Source organism: Falco peregrinus, chromosome 5 (genome assembly GCF_023634155.1).
Source record: "Falco peregrinus isolate bFalPer1 chromosome 5, bFalPer1.pri, whole genome shotgun sequence".
Lineage (NCBI taxonomy): Eukaryota > Metazoa > Chordata > Aves > Falconiformes > Falconidae > Falco > Falco peregrinus.
This window is the reverse complement of record NC_073725.1, coordinates 4,937,088-4,954,045: the sequence shown is the minus strand read 5'-3', so window position 1 is coordinate 4,954,045 and position 16,958 is coordinate 4,937,088.

The window sequence follows — 16,958 nt, the reverse complement described above, 5'->3', positions numbered from 1 at the left end:
TTTTTCTCCTCCCGGTTTTTTGAATCTCCAAGTAAAAAAAACCCCACAAGGTACGGGTTTTAATTAGTCGGACTGGTGTCTAAACACCTCTCCGATGCCTTTGCCTTCCCACCGACCGAACTGCATTTTCCACCGCACATCTGCTCAGCGCCACCCGAACTTACTCTCGCACATGCTGGAGGTACCTTTCCCCGGTCCGTTCTCTGGCTCCTCTTGACGTACGGAATTAGACTCTATAACTCGAAAGTTATAAAGTAGGTATGTTTATTGCGCGCAGATGCACGGGGGATCGCTCCTCCGCAAGCGTGCATGCCCGAAGTGACGAACCATCTCACATTTATACAATAAAACATATGAATATTCAATTAACGCCTATACATATTTGTTACCTAAACCTAAACATACTCTCACTTCGTATGTTAATTAGCTTATCAGTCCTTTTCCTGGAATGTGGTGGTCTTGCAAGTTTGCAGCTAATTCATGTCCTTGTCGATCATCTGATTTTCTTTAGCGAGGAGATCTCTAGATAACATTGGAATGTTTCTCATCCTTTTTATAGATAGCCCCTTTGTTAGAGGAAGAAGAGTAGGCATTTCCTTAAAACTATATGGTTATGTGACCAATCATCATACCTACACTCCTTGAGCAGACATATACAATCACAATCGATGTTTATTGTCCCTATTTTGCACTATTTCTCCATATCACTCTCAAAGGCCTTTTATCACTTCTCATCGCTTCTGCTTATCTGAGCGTTTCAGACTTGTTTGGGCATTTGCAAGGCATAAGGCTGCTCGGGCAGACCCTGGAGCATCACTTCTTCAGTGATAACTCCGTGTGTAATGGGCGCCGTTTCTCATTTCTCTGTTATCACGGATGACATTTCCTTTTTTTCGTTACATCCAGCGTGATACCGTGCAACGGCTGCCTTACAACACTCCTAGCGTCTGCCTGCACCTTGTTTCTTGAATTCCAGTAAAATAACAGTTTTCTTTCAAAAATCCAAATGAACTGGAATCTGATAGAGGCTTCCCCTGCCAGCTTTTTTTCCCCATGGTGCAGTAAGATCTTTGGCTTAAGTAGAAGTATAACTAGAGTAGCGATGTTGATTTTGCTGTTGCAAAAATAAAAACGTCTGAAGCGAACTACATTTACATGTTCTGATTCATGGCACAAATGCCAAGACAGACACCCACCACAACAAGTCCTTACATTCTGCACTATTCATTGGTGTTAACCATTTTTTCTTTTTTTTTTTTCTTTTTTTTTTCTTTTTTTTTTTTTTGGTTGCAGCACAATCGAAATCTTTGCATGTCATTTTTAAGCGTGTAGCTCAAGCCTTCCAGTGACAAGAAAATATACAATTGAATATAGCCTATAGAACTGCTTGCAAGGGATGGAGAAGGGAGCGTAGGTTTCGAAGGTGTGGGGGGGTACGGTGGGGGAGGAGGCCCTGGGGGATGTTGGGGCACATCTCAGTACTAGAAACCAGCGTCGTGTTTCCCTTAGCGCAGCCCAGCCCTCAAGGGAGACAAGAGCCTCTCGGCCACTGTAGGCTAATACAGCAACGTGCGTTAAACAGACCATCTAATCGCTTTGTCTTTTCCTTTACAAGGTGATGAGGTTTAAATGGTTAACAGGGCACCGAAGCTCCGTGCTGTTGCAGTTGCTTTCGGCTGTTTGTTTTTCATCTGAGCTGAGTTTTGAGTCGTGGTCCTTAAGATCCTCAGCAGTGTGCATGGGCCACTCGAGGCACTGAAAGCTCTGCCAGGCTAGCCCAGCTACCTTCAACTCGAGATATTTTACGATGGTGGATTTAGGGATCTGTTCAGGAATCTGGCTCCCAGTATTCAGGACTTTAAAATCCTGCCCCCAAACAGTGGCGAATAAGTGTATGCTCAGTTAGCAGCATCCCATAGAGAAGGTGTTGGTGTCAGAGAGCTCAGGTTCCCCCTCCCAGTTAACACGGTGGCTGTTTTGCAAGTTGATTTAAAGAACAAAGTTAAAATTTCTTAGTGAGTAAATATCCTTTATTGGCAGCGCTGGGTGCATGGGGGATGGCTCCACCGAAGTCATGCACACCCACCGAGGGAACCCCTCAGCCCCCTCCTTATACAAGTCACTCATGTCTATTCATCAGCTTTCGGGGAACTCATTAACATATCTCACACCTGGACAATCAGCACATTCCATTCAAGGACCCCAGCACATCTTCAAGTTAACAACATTAACATATCTTGTGTCTGGACAATTAGCACATTCCATTCAAGGACCTAGTTTGTACTTTAAAGGTTTCAGGATGTTTTCCTGGTGGCCAGCAGCTCCCACAACTGTAACAAATTCTTTTCACTGAAGTTTAACACCAAATGAGTTGGTTTTGTATTCACTAAAAATTCCACCCCATTTTTTCCTAGTCCCTAGTTCACCAGAACGCCTTGCTGGTTCTTTAGCTCAGGGCAATCTCGCTTCCAGTGTCCACTTTCCCTACAATATGTTCATTCACTTCTGCCTGATATTCTTCCTCTCTCTGCTTCGTCTCCTCTACTAGTTAAAGCTCTTCTTCTTTTACCTTCTGTACACGTCTCCTTTTCCTTCTATCAACTTTTCTACATCACGATTACCTAGTAAAAATCAACTCGAACCTTTATCCAGTCCTATTCACAACCAACTTTCAAACATCTACATTTCCCCATCAAAGATTCACCTTTATTCTCCTCAGAGCCATTGCCTTGCCCTAAAGGGGCCGTTACCGGTCCTGTTGTGCTGCAAATGCTGCAGCAATCGGGGTGACATTGTCAGGTCCTTCTGCTCAATTGTCAGCAACAGCAACCCCCTCCTCCCCACCATCAGAAGGGTTCGGGGCAGGAGATGCTCTTCCTGCTCTGCAGGTTACACAGGCCTGCCTCTGCAACAGCACTTCTGTTTTAACTCTTTCTTACCCTGAACGCAAATCTGCTACTTGTTGCTCTGTGTTCTTACATACCGTGCCTTCGCAGGCAAACAGCAAACACCCTGCCATGCGTCCAGCATCCACCTTCGAGGGGGTATGGGGGTTTGTACAAACTCACCCCAATACTTTAACACTTTCACAGGGTCTTTGATTCTCCACCCCACACCCCCCACACCCCCCTGCTTCAGATCTTACATACATTAGTACAAGTTTTTATCTTATAACGTGTTTCATTCTGGTTGCTCTACAGAAGGAAGCACAACCTGAGCTCTCTCTCTTTTTTTTTTTTTTTTTTTTTTCACAAATATTTCAACAAGAACATCTTTCTAGTTTAGGTCTCAGGTTTTTTTATATCTTTTTCTAGAGCCATAATCAAAGATCAGGTGGTGTTAATCCCACACTCCTGTCACAGAAACATATCGGCACACATTACTTGATCCCATTTTCCTCTTGCCTCAAGAACAACATTAACTGTAATAAAACATTATAATTCAGTGTCCCATTTAAGGGCCATGTCTCTCCGTCCCCTAACTTATACAGGGACCACCACCGATTACAGTACTTAACCAAAGTTCTCTTATTCACGCTTCCCCCAGGCTGCCCCCCCATTTCCTTCCAGTGACTTAAAACACATCCCAAAGGACTCTTTCTTACTATTCCACCACTTTGTTACCTCAATCGCTATCCCAGCCGCAGACGACTCTACTTTCACTTACAGCTCTCTCTCTTATCCCAAGGCATCCAAACCTTACAGTAAGGGCATTCAATTTCTTGTCCCCACCATACAGATAATAATTCTTTACACCATATACACTTTAAAATGTATAGAGGTTCACATTCCCCCCTCGGTTGTTCAAGACAATAACGACATACCAACATTTATAATATATTTAATACAGAAATGTTCTTACATTTCCAGCATAAATGAGTATAACAACTATTAATAACCTTATAATTATTAATTAAAAGGCCACTTTTCTCCACATTCCAGCTTATAAAGCGGCCACCATTGATTACAATATTTTATCAATGTTTTCCTATTCACATTTCCACCAGTGGATCCTCCAATATCCTTCCAATGACTCAAAACACATCCTAAAGGGCTTTTCTTTAAAATCCCACCACTTTGTTTTCCTCCCATTTTCCCACTTCACACTAACAGAACACACTTAGCACTTACAAAATGCAGCACGCAGGTACCTTTCTACAGCAACACCAAGAACCCACTATTATTACCAAGAATATAGCCAAAATCACGATAACAATAATCAAGAGTCAAATTCCACACCCAATAAGTCAGAGAACCGTAATAAGCAAGACAGTACCAAACGAGCCCTACAGGCGAACTTGCCAGGCTCCAAACGGCAATTGAATGCCAGCAAAACCAAACGTATACTTAAGGTGCTAGCCACAAAAGTATACACCACCCTGCAGAAGTTAACTTTTGTCTTCTGACTTATGGGCAGTTCCAAATGACCAGTCTACCAAACAAACAAACCAGCAAAAAGAATACCGTCACAGCAATGGGGTCCTTGTCTGCCTCAGCAGTGATCCGTTGAGTCAAGAAGTCCCTCTGGGAAATCCCAGGGGTACCCTAGGGGGTCCTATCCCCAGCGGGTCCTACAGCCCGGCAGAGAGGTGTCCCATCTGGGTCGCCAAATTGATTTACAGAATGAAGTCAAAATTTCTTAGTGACTAAGTATCCTTTATTGGCAGCGCTGGGTGCATGGGGGATGGCTCCACCGAAGTCAGGCACACCCACCGAGGGAACCCCTCAGCCCCCTCCTTATACAAGTCACTCATGTCTATTCATCAACTTTCAAGGAACTCATTAACATATCTCACACCTGGACAATCAGCACATTCCATTCAAGGACCTAGCACATCCTCAAGTTAACAACATTAACATATCTTGTGCCTGGACAATCAGCACATTCCATTCAAGGACCTAGCACATCCTCAAGTTAACAACATTAACATGTCTTGTGCCTGGACAATGTCCTTGAGGAGTTGTCTCTATGCAGACTCTATTCCTTAGCGGTCACGTTTAAAGTCTCCATCTTCACCACGTTGCATGTACAACAGGAATCTAAGACAAAATGTCCCTTTTTAAAGATAACCAACCCAAGGCCTTAGCAGTCTGTGCATCCGTCATGTTGCAATAAGGGTCCTTGGACATCTCCCGACTTTAACTAAACATAGGCGCGTCATCCTTTAGATAAGTGGCACAGCATTCACTATTCAAAGCCATGTACGAAGGCAGTCAGCCCCTCATCCTGATGTGCAAAGTCACTATTATTTCTGTGCCTGTTTACTAATACATAACGCGAAGACCACTACATAGATGATGTTGTAGCGTGAACGCTTCTAAAATGAACTTCTTAAACAAGAGATTTCCCCAAACCTCTCAATCAAGTTCAGCACAACAGCAAACGTGACATTTTCTATCACTTGCCCTGCTCTGGCAGCTCACTGATCAGAGAAAAGGCACCTGACTTCCCTAGGTCTGACTAAAATCTTGATCAGAGTCTGTGAAAAATATTATGATGTAAAAATGAAGGCCTCCTCCTCCTTTCTTAGCTCAATTTGCAATACAGTAACTTCTCAGTTTCTCCTGAGTCACTCGAATGTAAAGGACAGTTGGTCCCTATGGCATATGGTCCCCCAGACTCATCTCTGCACAAGAGAGAGCTGGGCATGCAGCCTGGGTAAGCTCCACGGTGTTTTTACCAGATTCCTGGTCTGAATTCCTAGAGAACAAAGAGTGCATATGTGTCCGTGTATGGAGCTGCAGGTGAGCTTAGATTACATCTCAGCCGTTTACAGCTCCTAAATGCATCTGTAGTAATTTATTCCAGAAAAATCTCTCAGTAGTTTCAAGTACTCTGCTAGCCTTACATTCAGTGAATCTAGTAAATAGCTGTTTAGTTTTTCCTCATTGCTAAATTCTGATAATAATTTATTCTGTTTAATAACACATCAGCAAAATTTCTTGCATGTGACATTTCATGCATCGTTTCTGATTATTTCAATTTATAAACCCCTTTCTTGTGAAACATACTTTTAATTGAGGTAAGCAATTCATAGATAATCTTCTCTCAGAGAAGCATTAACATCAGCTTTAATAAATATGTTACTCAATTACTTGGTATCGATTCTGCCGTGTCAGATGGGTGCATTGCTCCCCAGCATGCCTTTGTGCTTCATGCCAGTATGGAAAAGGCAGGACAGGCTCTTTACCATCACAGTGTTTATGGTGGAGGCCAAGGGTTCGAGTAGAAATCCTTGCAGCAGCTAATACAAATGTTCAGTTCAGACCCTTATTCGGAGCAGGCAGGTACTGTCAGTCACAAATGTATGAACGTCAAGAATTTGTCACCTAGTTTTAGACTGTAATCATTTTCCCACTTTGTTATCTGACTGGTTTCTTACCACCCCATTAGTCTGTCGCCCTGATAGTGACCAAGGTAGCAACATTTTTCATATTTTCCTAATGGGTGTCCCTGTTCTAATTTTACTTTCACACATCTTCTGGCGTAAGAGATCCTAAAACTGGTATTAGTTTTAACCAGTCTCTTGTGAATCCTTCTATATGTAAGTCCTAGCAGTGTTAATTTTGGTCAAATTTTTCCTCTGTGCTTTGGAAAAAAATAATTAATTAAAGGTGTTTGCATGGGCAGAAAGGAGAAAAAGACAATTAACTTGTAGTGGCAAGATCTGGCATATTCTCAATCAAACGGCACCATCTGAGCACACACCTGGGACCCACTTTTCTACACATCACACTTTTATCCCATGGCTCGAACCAGCTCTCCTTCATGTCAGATACACAGATACTATACCAGTGAAATCACTGTGTAAATACCTGGATGGATCACGTATCTTACTAAGCTCTTACTACAAATCCTTTGGCAAGGTTCTGAAATAGCTGCATGAGTGCTGCTGAGACCATGGTTTATAGCGTTGGACAACAGATCACAGGAGAGTGGCTCATGAAATCCTCCAAAATAGGTCTGTGACATATACATGCTTTCAGGCTTCATCTCCCAGTATTCTTGCAAGGGAGATAGATATAGATATATATATATATAAATATATATATATATAAAAAAAAAATATATATATGGAGAGAGAGAGAGAGAGAGAGAGAGAGATACACACACACACTCAGGATGAGAAGTCAATTATGTCTCCATACACAAAGACCTTATGTTCCAGATATTGAAAAAGTACAAAGCTCTATCCCCTGGCCATTGAGACACCCATTTACAGAATCAACTAGCTAAGCATGCAACAAGAAGTGATGTGAAGCTGCAAATCACCTGCTTTTTGCAACCTATGCCCCAGATTCATCCCGACAACTTAAACAAGCTGCCGACTCTACTCCAAACCCCTACCCAAACTGCCCGCCTCTTGCTGGCGCTCTGCGTATGCACAGGAGGCTCCCACAGAAAATTGGTGGGCTCAGGTCTTCTCTTTTGACCCATGCCCTTGCCCACCTACTTAGTGCATTTCTTTCAACCATCTGGAGAAAATAAAATAATATCAATTCCTTTAAAACCAGGAAGGTATCGCTTTCCCTCCTTGTGAGACACAGTTCAAAACACAGCCGACTTCCAAAGTCCGGTATCACCTGCTTTGAGGTGTGCCTGGGTAGGAGAACTCCCTCTCCATCCTCCATATGGGAGGCCATTTGCCCTGGCCCAGTAGCCTTAGCTCAGGAAAATCCCCCCTTTGTCCTTCCGTGGGCATCTTCTCATTGCATTGACTGATCTCAGTACAAGGACAGTTTGTAGTGGCCCTGTACAGATGGGTGTTAGGCACCTACGTGCTTTTTTGAAAATCTGTGCCTTAATGCCTTCTTCCTTCTTCAGACAGTAGCTGGGGACCAGCTGAGGCCATGGCTCAGCAGGAATTCCTCCTACCAACACAGCCATGACAGCATGTGCCAAAGGAGAAGATGGCACACACATACAGAGACATACTTGGAGCGCAGGGCTAGTGGAAACAACAGTTGTGACCTGAGGAATACTTGCCTTCTTCCTGGAGAGGGTGATAAGAAGTGATTGATCCTTTCATATAAAAAAAACCCCAACCAACACCCAAGGCCAAAAGACAACAACAAAAAACTCAGCAGGGACACTAGCTGAAAGCCAAAGGAAAAGAAGATGAGGGGTGGGGGGAAATCCCAGCAAGAAACCCTCTAAACAATCTCAACCAGAACAAGATATACTGAAATGCAGAAAATAACCAGAGGTGGCAGGAATGAGTTGCTTTTGTTTGGGAGTCAGGAGGGGAAGAGGACAAGTCATTGCTTACTACACCTGGTTAGCACTGACCAGGTGAAAGGAATACATTTCCATTTCTTTTTTGTTGAAGCTGGCTGTCACTGCCATGGTAGTGGCATGGTAGGGATCCAAGGAAGTGTGATGCGATAAGAGGTCCTGACTTCTTGGAGGCAGTCAGCATCTTGATAATCTTGATAGCCTGAAGTGCTGCACTAGTGTTGGCCACTAACTACCAAAGTAGAAGAAAATAGGAAAGACAGAACACTTGGTGCTTTCAAGATGCGTTTCAAGCTGTACATCTAAAGCCCTTGGAAGAAACAAATCTTTTATGCATTTCATTTCTTTTTCATTACTGATGCAGTGGTATGCCAGGTTGTCACTGAGACTGTAGTAGTTCAGGATAGAAAGGCAAGAGAGTGCAAGGTGAAAGGGGAGATTGCACTGTATTTTGCAGCCACAGCATTTAGAAAGGTAGTGTCCATCCGGCGATGGAGTTCACAGTGGAGCTAAATAACAAATAACAAATATGGTTTGACTCAGGTGCATATGCTGGGACACAAAGAGCTCAGGGAAGTAGCTCTGAAACTCACCTCAGTCTTAAATGATTCAGAAAATACAGGAGTTTAAGTTAGGCTGGAGATTTCAGCTGGAATGTGGGAGTTTCTCTTTAGCAGAGGCCTATGCCAGGTAAAAAGATTGATTCTTACACATTTAGGAATCCACACTTGTCAGAACATATTTTGTTATGCGTGGAAAAAGATTTCAGCTCTGATGTTTCTTACTCAAGCTGCATTTGTGTTATTTCTAGTTGCCTGAGCAATTTTTGAAACTTACTTCAGTGCCTATTGATGCTTACAATTTTTTGTAACTGTATCTTTAAAACATTCTAAAGGTTCCTAAACCTCTTTCTGTCTCTTTTTCCTTTCTGGTATCTTAAATCTGTATGACTCATGGATCTCTCACGCTAGGTTGCTATGTGCCAACAATGCGCTGTACCCAACCTGTTTGGCTTTGGGATGCTTCCAGCGAAAGGGTGGAAAAGGTAGAAAATGTTGTATTGATCCAGATTAGTACAACAGCTGCCACCTTTTTAATGGCTGTATCTTCAGTCTGCAAACATATGTTGAAGCTGCATGTGTGCCATACTGCTTTTTCTCTTGGAAGCAGTTTGCAAACAGAGGCATTGCTAATGCTCTGTTTACCTGGACACTGTTTGGGTAAACATCTCTTTTTTTCTGTTTTGTTGATGTTTTCAGCATCAGTATCAGTCTCTTTTGAGTATCTGCTTGTCTTCTCCCATGGCACATTTTATGGTTGGGATGACTTACACAAAACAATTCACCACTGTCAGATTGAAAACCTTTTGCAAAACATCTTCTGCACCAATTTCCTCAAGTGATGAGCATGTTGGAAGACACCAGCTATGCATGCCTAAATAAAAAGCTAAAATCTCTTATATCTGCTGGGATCCTGCACCTCATCTCTTTCAAAACCCTTAATATGGTTGCTATTGCTAAAATACCAACAAGGATGTTAACAATAGCAATAACAATGATATTTGAAGAACCAGCAAAGCACCCAGCGTCTGCTAGTGTTGGAGGCTGCTATTTGCATTTATGTGCAAATGCTATGTTGGCTGAATCGCTCTCTTCTGTCTTGGTGTGTATTGAACCCACAAAGCTAATAGAGTAAAAGGTATGCCTGAGTATAAAGCTGAATTTTAATCCCATAATTAAATTAGAACCACCACTTTCTTAAGCACTTCTAAAAATCCTTCTTCTTCTTTAAAGTCTTTAAAGCAAGGAGATATTAGGGAACATTTGACACCATTCTGAACCTGGAGCCTTGTTTTGGTCACTTGGTAAGGGATGTTTTTAAATGTCTGAATGGCAGAGCTGTTCACAGGAGGCAATGAAAAAAACAAACCACCCCTCATGGGTCTGTGGGTCGGTGCAGGGAGTACAGACACCTGCTGCGTAACCCACCAAGGTGCTGCCGGCTCGGCAGCCCACAGGGCAGCATCGCCCATGTTCGTGGCCAAAAGGAGCCAGCAGAGCGGGAGACATCAGTTGCTGCCAACTCATATCCCTCACATCACTTTGTTTGGGACCGAACTCTGAGACCTGCCAGTCTTTCTGGAGTAGGGTCTCACGGCCAAGAGAAGGACCTCGCTCCTGACCTTGCTTCCCTCCTCCCGTGGTGTCAGATGCTGACCTGCATCTGATGAAAGAGTTCATTTAATAATGGTTTATTCTTCTTTGCCATACCTGCTCCTCAGGTCATTCGGATGTACGTTCTTGACTCCACTTTAAATAATATATATTTTTTTAAGCTACTCTTAGATAGGGAGAAAGGAATGAAATACTGCCTCCCTAAATCACCGTCCTAGGTAATTACAGCTAGGTTAAACACTGAAGGCCAGAAATCAAACTCAGACTATTCAATTGCTGTAGCTAAAAAATAATATTCCTTAAGATTCAGGGTGTTACAGTGTCATCTTCAGAATGAAAAGTATTATTTTTCTGGCAGGGCACCCTCCAGCTAGGTTAATGACACTTTTGATTCCGTTGTCCCTGCTGCAAAGCCTGGATTTCTGCCTGACAAATGCTCAGTTGCTCCCTACATTTTGGCATGTATGCTTTGGCTCTCTGCCCCTGAACTTTAATGGGAAAGCATCACAAAACCAACCAGCAGAAACATTGCTGCCTTACTCACGGTGAGAAATCTGCCTTGGGAACAAGGGAGCTGTAGTCAGTGCCTGTCTGCAACTTAAAGTTTCTGCAACCTGAAGTACTCAAAGGGTTCCTAGATGGGATGAAGACAATCAGTAATTCCACAATATCATATCTGCATCGTGCCCCAGTGCAGGTCCAAAGGCAACTTCTTCAGCTTTGTGCTGCTCCGGCTACGCAAAGCAGATGGCAAAGTGGAGGGATTCATACAGACTATATGTGTTATAATGGCTTGCCTTCTTCTGTTTTGGCACAAGTGTGACTTCTCACTGTCCTGCACACTTCTGCCCATCAGCATCACCTTCAGGTGCTTCGTGAGTAAAACAGCTACCCTACATCGGAGACCAGACTGGGGGTGAAGTCCCGTGAAGGGAAACCAGGTGCCTGGGATCAAGTTTTTCTTCTGTTTCCAAACCTGCTTAGCGTGGCTTTAGTGCAGCTCAACATCTGTGCTGTTGCCTTCGGCACAGTCCTGGCCAGAGCTGTATCTGCTGCCCTGAACTCCTGTGGACTGTTTTCATAACCATCAGCAACCTGCTACCTGTTCAAATAAGAATTTTCTCCCACACTGTTTGCTTTTGTATTGACCTTTTGGTTCCCTTATTCTTTATATTTCAAATGTACATAAAGGCTGAAGAAATGTTGGGGAGTTTGGAGAGAAAAAGGAGGGACCACGGATATGGAATGGGAAAGGGTAAACATGACAGAGAAACAGTCCTGAGCCACCAAGCAGCTAAGGAGGCACGTGTGGTCTGTTTTTGGCACTGACATAGCCAGCTGTTATTTATCTTTCGTGTTCATCATGAAGTATCTTTCATGCCATCATTCACTAGAGCAATGCAGAGCTGTTGGCTAAAGCACACATTCACAGTCATGCTTACCAAAAATACTGAGATTGTGCATGTCGCCAAGTATTTCTGAAATAATCCAAGCGGCTCTTCAATGCTTCAACAAGTTATTTTCTTTCCAAAAGGTATTTGTCTTTTACATGTCAGCTCTGTTTACCATCTCATGGCATTTATTGCTTTTTACAAGCTTCTCAAAATATTTTAAGACTGAGTTTAAGCACTGCAGTGATACGAACCAAAAATTCAGACCTCCTACGTCAATGGTGGAAAGCAAAATCTTAGGTTTAGTTGTAACTGGAGATAACACCTACCACCAGGTTTCTGGTTCCCTGCAACCAACACCACAGGACTTAGTTTTGTTGATGGTAGACGACTCTGTCTTCTCCTGTTCATGCTGGGTGCCTAATATTTCTAAAAAAACTTAGTTCTAGAAGAATATTCTAGGAGACCAAGCATGCTACAGGCTATGGTGGATATTCTCCGAACCCCTAATGGCAGAGGGGGCTGCGTGCCATCGTGCCTGGGGACTACAACACTGCAGTGGGCATCAGGTTCATTATTGGCATTTGCTTTTTTTCTTTAGACTTTTGAATCTGCTCCACAGCAATCTCCTTACTTAGCAACTATGTATTTCTGTTTTTTTCCTGGACTACAAAGATCTGTAACTTCTTGACTGTTTGTCAAGTATTATTCTCATTTTCTTGGCTAACTTCTAAACGGAAATTAGGAAAAGATTACGAAGAAATTGGAAGTTGCACTGTGACTCACTCAATGGAAGATGTCTGATTCTAGTAATCTGTTCTGGCAAACTAGAATTTATTTGAATAAAGAAATTATTCAAGATGGATAATGAAGTAGTTTCGGAATATTTGCCACCCGTCTAGAACCCAGGCAATAGAGAAAAATCCAACACACTGAAAAACATAGGTTGCCAATTTCGAACCCAACCTTGAATTTTATGCCTCAGTTTTTGTATTTAAAATTAACTGGATGTGCATTTATGCAAGAATGATTACATTTAGATAACAGCTATTAGCATGGAGATCTCTAACTGAGGTCCAGGCTCTGAGGTCAGAAATCAACTGTGTGTTTTGCACGTAGGATGGCTAAGCATCTAAATTGATTGCATCTGCCATTACCTGTAATTTTTTGTCTGCAATTCAAAAGAAGGAGCTTTCCATCCTCATTTCAAAACTTGGCTCATACCACTCGTTTATTAGAACCTCCTCTTTTGGGTATTCAGCTACACATGACACTGAAAACTAAAGCTAGACTTGCATGACCAGTTGATGATACCAGAATAGTGCATCAAAGAAAGTGTCTTGTAGATGACTGGTCAATAAATCTGCTTGACAATTTAATTGGTATAATTGATAAAATCCACGTAACTACTAGGGAGAAAATTAAATTACTTTATACAAATCAGATTGGGATTTAGATTAAAATTTTCTGGGTCAATTCTGTTTCATGCAAATTATGTTATAGAAGACCCCCTGGTTTGGAACACATTTATTAAGCTTTCTCATAAAAAGTGTATTAATTCATGTGGAATGGCATAGCCTAGTGCTCCTATACACAGTGTATATATGTTTCCCACATGGTTTTTAAACTTCCACATCTGTATGCACAAAAATGCCACAATAACCACAAGCAGTATTGCTGGTTTTTGATTACATGAGCAGATAGTGCCTTAGGAGACACAGCAGGTTGTTGCAATACTCTGACATGAGGGAGGTTAAAGCACCATTCACCGATGTTATTCACAAAGACGTTTTGCTGTATTAATGGTGAGCTTCAGGACTTCTTCCAGCCTTGAGCTAAAGAAGGTGGCTGGAACTGCTGAACGGAGGTCTGCAGCTTGCATTATACAGGTAGGAGACTAAATAATGGCAACAGCTTCTTCCAGCCTTAAAACCCATGAAAGAAATATATATTTTTTTCTTTCTCTTTAAGCTTGATGGAGAGCAAAGGAAGAACTGAAGAACTTGTTCTTTCTGGTATGTAGTAGAAGAGTGGAAGGATTTTTGCTGATCCCATTGTTTCTGTGACGATGCATCTGGACCTTTGTTCCTGAAGGAGAGGTATGATTGCTTCTGCCAGATCTCAGAAATCTCTATGTATTTCTGATTTTAATGGAAGAAGATCAGTAATCCTGGCATGCAGCCCTGGAAGTGCTTGAACAAATTTTCATAGCAAAGCATCAGAGATGCCTTGCAACACCCTTAAAGGGGAGGGGTAGACAAAGCCTGGAGGCCACTCCAGTCTCACAGCCTGCTTACAGAACATGGTTCTGCAGTCACTGAGAGGGGAAGAAGCTTTTCATGAGAACATAACACCATCTACTAATTGTCAAGGAATAGAAATGGTTGGAGGCCTGCTGCTTGTGTTTACATGACTGCATACCAGCTGTACAGTAATATCGTAATAAAAGCTGTTTGGGCAATCATTGTTATGCTGGTGCTGTTTAGCAGCTTGCTTCCAATATTGCATTATAAAAATTACATATTTCATATAATCAGGTCTGTCTCTTACTTAATCATCCTACTCTATGTATAAATCTTTGAAATGGACAGGTCTATAAATCACATGCATTTTTCATTTACCGTTTATTCTAAGCCAGGCAGTTTCTTATTTAAATTGCCATACAAATAAATCTAATAATCCTTATTTACTTACATCATCTCAAACTTTAAATCTAGTTCTGACTGAGGTCATAAGTGAAATCAGTATTAAGGGCAAAACTAGCAGCTGTAACAACTGTAATAGCCCACCAAATTATGTTAACAGGCTGAAATAACATTAAAAATGAGGAAAAATTGAATTACATTATTAAAGCATGCTATGCTGAATCAGGCAAATATTTAGCCTAACCAGAGATCCTGAATGTGCATGTACTGAGTTTATCATCACACCAGTCCACATGGCCTGGATAAATGAGGAGTAAAGACACTTCCCCAAATGTGTCTATTTATAAATTGCATTTATATATGGTATTGTACAGATTTTTTTTAAATGTAATATCTAAATTCTAAACAACTGTCCACACAGCTAGAGTCAGAAATACACTTCTTGATCTAGAATGGGCAGAGTTTTGCTGGTTTTTTATTGGATGTCATTCTGGTCCTTTTAATCGGCAATGCAGGAGAGCTCATGGAAGAGCTATCAAAATTATTCCTCCCTCTTCCTGAAAAATCCCAACAAATCCATTTTGCTATTAAAGAAAGCGATAGAAGGGCTGACTCAAGCACTCCATCTGTCTAAGAAATAGCTTACAATTTCTGTGAAAATTCACACACAAAAGGAAGTGTAAGATTTCTTTGGTGGTGCAGGAAACAGTTGTATGTCACAGAGCAGGGTCTGAAAACCTTCAGCACTACTCCCAAGCAGCGATGGATTTCAGAGGCTTTGCTCATAGCAATCACCTAGGTGTCACAGCGCTTGCCTCTAGGTGAAGCTTCCTGCAGTAGGTTCTGCAAGGATGTGTCCCTCCAGAGCTTGGACAAAAGAAAGACGTACTTCACATTTTCACTGCTATTTTTAATAGTAAATGGACTTTCAGCTATTGTTATTTAGTGTTTGGATCACTGCAGCCTGTGAACAGGAGCTACATCATTCATTATACCTACTGATTTCCAGCGCTGATCAAAAGAGCGTGAGGAGCAGGGCAGGATCCTTCCTCTGCTGAGCCCTTCCAGCTTCTGGAAATGCACAGCACCAGCTCTTCCCTTGCCAGAGGCTGTATCTGGGCTGTCATGTTTATCAGCTGTCCCTGGGTCTATTTCCTATGGATTCATCAAATTCCCTTTTGAACCCATTTGCCCTTTAGATCTCCACAAAGTCCTCGTATGCTGCTCGGGGCAATCTGCTATCTGACCATTTTATTAATTGTCCCTTATATCATATGATCTGTGTTTGGAGAAACAGTAAAAAACATGCCTTGTTTGCTTTTGTCATGCTGGCCATGCTCCTACAGACCTCTCTCAGTCGCAAGCTTCATGTAAGCTCGTCCATACTTCAGATCTACCCTCTCGCCTGTCCCCACACCTCTCTGCACACAGAACCGGCGGTTTGGGCAGCGGTGTAACGATGCTCTGATTCCCATTTGAATTCCAAGACAGCGCAACATTTTATTTACCGTTTTGTACAGGAACAAAGGCTGCCAACGCACAGGCTCCACTCTGCTGGGCTCTGTACAAACATAATAAATAACATATATGACAGACCGTGCCCCATGGTGGTCCTGGTATAGGCTATAAGGAACAAGAGGTTTTAAGAGAGACAACCCAGCAGGCTGCAGGCTGCAATCAGAAATAAGTATCTTGGGATATACGTAAGTCTGACCTATTTGGTAGCAGACGTTGCTGCTTTTTATGTGCCTTTATTGGTCAGGTTATTCTTAATTGGCAATGTAATAGGTGACTGCCAAGGAGGGACTGGGAGGATTTTTATGTCTCTGCTTTACAGTTTCAGCATAGCCAAAGTATACAGGACAGTGGAGGGAAGGAGAATCACTCACCCTGCAAGTGTCTTGTTTGCATTTGTGAGATACTTGGTGTTTTCTGAGAAATGGCTGGGAAGCAGCTTTGCTGTTACAAACATTGTTTACGAGCATTTGCCATGCTGCTGGTTTGGGAATATCTGCCTGAGGGCTACATTTCTCATCAGTCTGCTTGTCAGTCGAGACCCTGACAGGCGGGATGTTAGGAGGACTCTGGGCTTAGCAGGGAGCAAGACAGGGAGGGGAGAAACAAAGCCTCAGCTCCCCAGCCTCCCTTGGCACCAGCGCATCAGCACTGCTGGAGCTGAGGCCAAGCTGGAGCACCCGCAGCCAGCCATTACCTCGGTAGATTTCCCCAGTTCTGTGCAGTTTGTCAGCAAAAGCCAGCTTAGTTTGCCTTTATGCATCCCTTTGTTATAGTGATGGCTTTTCTAGAAACAGGCTAATTGGCACAAGTAACTGAAAACTGCTGCAAATTGGGGTTTTTTTTCTCACTGTAAACCAGAAAAATTCAGCAAGCAAATATACATACACACACACACACATATATATATGGTCAGGATAATGCATTGGAAAACACTCCTAGCTCATTTACTTTAACAGCTGTAATTATTTTTCATTCTTTATTAAACTAATTGGTAC